Source organism: Mesitornis unicolor, unplaced genomic scaffold (assembly GCF_000695765.1).
Source record: "Mesitornis unicolor isolate BGI_N332 unplaced genomic scaffold, ASM69576v1 scaffold45139, whole genome shotgun sequence".
Taxonomy (NCBI): Eukaryota; Metazoa; Chordata; class Aves; order Mesitornithiformes; family Mesitornithidae; genus Mesitornis; species Mesitornis unicolor.
The window spans coordinates 101601-107106 of record NW_010210189.1 but is presented as its reverse complement, the minus strand read 5'-3'; positions in this window follow the sequence as shown (position 1 = coordinate 107106).

The window sequence follows — 5506 nt, the reverse complement described above, 5'->3', positions numbered from 1 at the left end:
CCTAACGTTCTGTGATTCTGTGATTTGTAGCATATGGCTTTTTTTAGTGCTGATGCTATAGTTGCATCTAGTGGCTGGGACAAAACCCAGGGCCTGGTTGTGCTTTAGCCTTCTGCAAATGCACAGTAAGAAGAATTTGCAACTGATGGAGATAACATAAGGACAAAGAGGCGCAAAATCGTCTATGGCTCAGTCCCTAAGGCCACAAAATTAATCAGAGGTAGAAACAAACAGGAGTATGCGTAGTTGCTGGATTCACCCTAAATGCTAGGCACTGGGCCATGATATCTCATTGGCCTCCTTGTTCTGCACTGTGTTATTTGAGTTCTCCTGGAGATCCTGATGCTACTTCTCTTTGCATTGTTTCTGCCTCTTTTCTACTCAGGATGAGGGAGAGAGGAAAAAAGGGAGGAACAGGTTAGGAACTAGTCATGGTTTCTTTAATGAAGAAACTGGGTATTGTAATTTTTGCTGCCCTAGCCCTTACCTGTGCTTCCTGAAGGTCCTCACATTTTTACTGGCTCCTACAGAACTGGAGTCCTACAGGATGGGGTGCAGGATGGGTCTGTTCTGATACTTCAGTCACCAGTGTGAGTGGCTTGTTGGGCTGAGGGAGGAAGGGGAGGTATCTGGTGCACAGTGCATGCAGATGTCCTTTATCTAGGTAGAAAAGGAAACTCAGCAGAAAATCTCTCTTGTTGCAGAGAAACTGAAGGCTAAATCCTCTTGCTACTTTTCAAGGGAATGAAGCTATGTTCTGCTCTCAATCTTTTGTGAAGAGTAGGCCAAATTGATGAAAAAGGGTCTGGCAAGAGCTTTGATTAATGCTTTCTTGCATGGGCAGTAATCATAGCTTGCAATCTGCCTAGCAGTTGTCTACGTGAAGCTTACTTGGGCATTCACAATATCAGAGCAGTGAACAAGCCTATGTTAAGGAAACAGGTATGACTTTCAGGCTCTTTGGGCCTGAGGGTCACCAAGAGGAAATCTGCAATTGTGTTGTACTGGAAAGGAAGAAAGATGGCATGTGATTGCACAATACTGTCACCAGACATGGTAAGCATAGAGTCATGTGCAATACACGGCCATGTTAGGGAATATGCTCTGGCTTGAAGTTTCTTGGCTCAACAAGGTTGAAGCTTGTGCAGAGGCTCAGCATAAACACCACAGGCTGGGAGCTCATTCAGTATAATGAAAAGGTGGCTGTCAGGTCTTGAAGGAACGACATTTCTGTTTGTTAATGACCTGAGTAGCAGTTTGCCTTTTCACTTGCTTGTTACTAGTCTAACTCATCTGTTTTTAAGGCCATCTGAGTGCTGAGTTGTATCTGAAATCAGTGCTGGGAATAGGGTGAGGACAGTATTAAATCTGAGCCAGAGCAGGAGGTTATTTTACTCTCCTTACTGGAATTATACAGATATGTGGTTGTGTGTGTATTTCTAACTAGCCCATTTATTGTTTGTTTCGAAGAGCATATTCCAGTTAATTGCTATTAAAATATATTGTCACATATTTACAACTATTGTGCATTCCTCTAATTTTCCACCTTGATGAAGGCTGAAAGAAGATAAAATTTTGAACTCTCTCAAGGGATGAGACATAAAGAGAGTGGGATTTGCACATGTGTGTTTTGTACCAGGAGGGATTAAATCTTGCTGTTCTTGAAGGAAACACTTTTTAGCGTGACAATGAAAAACTCAACATATTTTAGCAAAAAAACAGTCACCCGAAGATCAAAGACATTATGTGAAGTGCAGAGATGAAAAGGGGAGAGAGAGACTTGTACTGCTTTTGTAATGGAAAGTGTTTTTGCAGGGAGATGGTATTTGCAGGGGACATACTTTGCTGTGATTTTGATTCAAGTAATGTGGCAATGGTAGTAAATGTTGTAGGTAAGGTACTTTATCTGTCTTTTCTTAGCCTTTCTTAGCATGTCCTCAGGAAGATCACAGAGTTCATCAGAAAATCCATGATCTAAAGGTTCAGTCTCAGAATCAAAATAGATAGGGACCTTGAGAAGACCTTTGTATGTGAGGCTGTGGAAAATTTGAGGTCCTGAGCAAGAATTATCTTCAGTAGTTCCTGAGAAGTATGTAAAAAACCAAAACGAAAACAAAATAAAACATAACACAAAAACCCCACAAAAACCCTCAAACAAACAAGGTCAAAGATATTCGTAATATTCTTCTATAGGTCCCTCTTCTGAGTTTGGTGGTGGAAAACTCCTGATAATTCACTTCAGATTCTTTCACTATTATTTCAGTTGTGTAAAGGTTGAAAAGATGCTGAGGGTCTTTTGAGATAGAAGCATCAAAATGATAATTTTTGTGGTGTACCCTTTCACAGTGTAAGAGTATTCCAGTAATTTGCATACATGGGTGGATGTCAGGGGAATAAAACTGGTCAAACAGTTTCAGACATCTACTTGTATTTCCTAAAAAACCTCCTTTATATTTCGCTTCTTTAAAATTTATCGATTACTTCAGGTTGAATTACATGAAAAACACACCTGGAAATAATTTGGAGAGGAAAAAAAAAGAGATATATAAAAAAAAAAATTCCATCATACTTTGAAAACCAAAATTTTTATATTTAAAGTAAAACCAATTAACTTTTTTTGGAGGTTGAATGAAACACTACTTTTGTTTTGAAACAGTTTTCTTATGGACAATTTTCCTCTTTTTGGAAGAATGAAACTTTTTCTGGTCTGACACCAAATTATTAAAAAAATGTAACAAGTATAAAAGAGGATGCAATCAAAGAGTAAAAAAAATAATTGCTTTGCATACCAGGGGAAGGTCACACAGAGATGTTTTCACATTTGACTCTGAAGGCAGGCCCCAGAGTGAAGCTGTGTTGAGTGTTATGTTTTGGCTCAGGATGTTTTCACTCGTGAACAATTATAATTTTTTTTAATTTTTTTTTTAAAAAAGCATCTATATGTGCATGCTCCAAAAAATGGTTTGTAGAAAACACTTCAAATAATTGGTACCTTCATCTACAAGCAAAACAATTTTTGAATCTTCTGAGAGGCAAGAACGCTCTGAGAAACACTGATTTTATACTCTCTTTTTGTGGAAATAGGAAGCATTTTTAGAGAGACTAATGAGGTTATTGCCCATTAGTTTTCAGAGGCTGACAGATAAAAAATAATTTTGGGGAAGATAGTGAACAGCAGTGAATACCTGACTTCTTCAAGCAGACCTTCTAGCTGATGACTGATTTTCTTCAACTGACATAGCTTTGCTAACTAAAGGTCATACTGTTGACCTGACCCCCATTTTCGAAGTGCCTTCCTCATTCTTGAAAAAGATATTTGGCTTGCAAGTCATCTGTATGGCATGAAGTGTCTGAACCTCGGTCCTTGAGAGGAGATGCTGTACTCTAATAGACCCCAGATATCCTCCCAAGATGTCCATCCATTGAACAACAGAAAAGCACCCTGTAGATGGAGAAAGTTTTTAGCATCAGGGAACTTCTGTTGACTGCTGTGTGATCTCCTGTGCACTCTGAGGAGGGTAAGAGGGGAGGAAGCACAGAAATAGCTTTGGGTCGTTGTTGTTATCCTCCTCAGCTTTCCTCATGAAGAATAGAGCTTGAGCTTTGGGACATGAGAGATGGTGCTGAGAACCATATAGGAAGGGAAGGAGTGGGGGGTTTGGCTGGGACATTTGGAGTGAGGATGGAGTGAGTGGGTGCACAGAGTGGGTACACAGAGTCTAGAGCTGGGGGAAGGGAAGGAGTGTACCTTAGTCAGGAGCAGTGGAGAGAAGTATCTGCCTGACTGGGTAAGAAACTATGAAGGTGCAAATAAATAATATGTCAAAGCGTGTCTGCTTTGGGGTGGTTGAGTGGGGAAAAAAACCTTTCGGATTCTCAGTTCTAGCACATGAGATGTCAGCCTAACAGTCATCTCTTTATATTTTAAATCCCTGATGGTGACTGTACTCCATAAAGTAAATGCTGCTGCCTGGTGCAACCTGAGTTCCTGCAGACACCGTCATCTGCCCTCTGTGCACAGAAACCCAGCACGCTGCTTCGAACTTGCTCTCTGTAGTGTACCATTCCTCCTTTGATCCTTGTCTCCCAACTGGGGGGAACCACATCAGTCCTGCAACTCATGGGCCCTCTAGCAAAGGAACTGTGGCAGGATTTAGCTGCACACGTAGGCCGAGATGAAAACACTGCTTGGGAGAAAACGACAGATTTACTGTTCTGTGTTCTTCAAGGGGTACACGGTGGTAAGAGTAAACAAACACAAGATTTGAAAAAATGTCTTGTTGCAACTTGCTTTTTATATGTATCGTCTAATTGCGCATTTAAAAACAAAAAGCAGTGGCAGTTGTAAAGTCACTATCAGATTTGCAAAATTAACATTTCCTTTGAACCACCACAAAACAACCCCAACCAACCAAACATGAAGAAAGTCACAACAGCAGCAACAAAATTTTAAGTCCCTCAATCCAGGAACAAATCAGAAAGAAAAACACCCACAGGAAAAGTAAACTAATAAAATAACCTTCACAAAACCCCTGCCCTCAGCGGTGTTTTAATCCAAAAAAGGGGGGCAGAAAAAACCCACGGATCCCCTTAAGTCATGAGAGGCTTTGCTGTTGCCAGTGATTTTATGGGGAGGGTGCTTAGACACTGCACTGGCCGGCAGGAATATAAAGCCACAGGACAGATCTACATCTGCAAACAGAGCTCTTCAAATAATTTACAAATGCACCTTGGCTTTGTTTCCCTTTTAAGTGCAAGCAGCTCACAAGCTACCTTTAAATTTTAGCCTGCATCTGCATGCTGGCTTTCTCTGCAGCGTAAATGGTCGGTCTCATACTAACGGGCTGAAAAACGTTTTCTGGGGTGGACGTGGGGGGGGTGGAAATCCTCAGAGTGCAGCGCTTAGGCTAGGATTCCAGAGGAAGCTGAGGCCTCCAGCCCTGCACAGGAAGCAATCTTAGAGCAGGCCTTAAATGCCAGATTCCAGGCAGAGTTTAACTAACCACTGACAGCTCTGTAAACAAAGCAGGGACAAAAAGAGAACAGCTTTCCCTTTTCTGGTAGTCATTTTTGGTTTGGGGGCTGCAGGGGAATTCTGTAATACTCGGCTTGATGGGATTTAAACCAAGGCTGGAAAGGCTTTGTATATGAAGAACTGTAAAGGGGAAAATATTTCATGGACTAAATCATAAAGGAGAAGGTAGGGTACAGGGGAAACACATGGATTAAGCTGCAAAAAAAATATTGCTACTTTTGGTTCTTTGAGCAGGGTTTATACATAGCTTGGCTCCTTCTGGGTGGTATTTAAAAGCTGTGGCTTATTTTTCTTATTTTCTCTTTTCTTTTTCTCTCCTTTTCTCTTCTTTTTCCCTTTTTTGAAAGAGAGGAGGGGACAGACAGACGGGGACTAACTTTTGCAAAACTTTTAATGATCTGTGCTACTAAAGAAAATAAGAAATATATTGTGCAGCGTTTTTACAGCTTCCAGTAAAAATTGGAAGCTTAA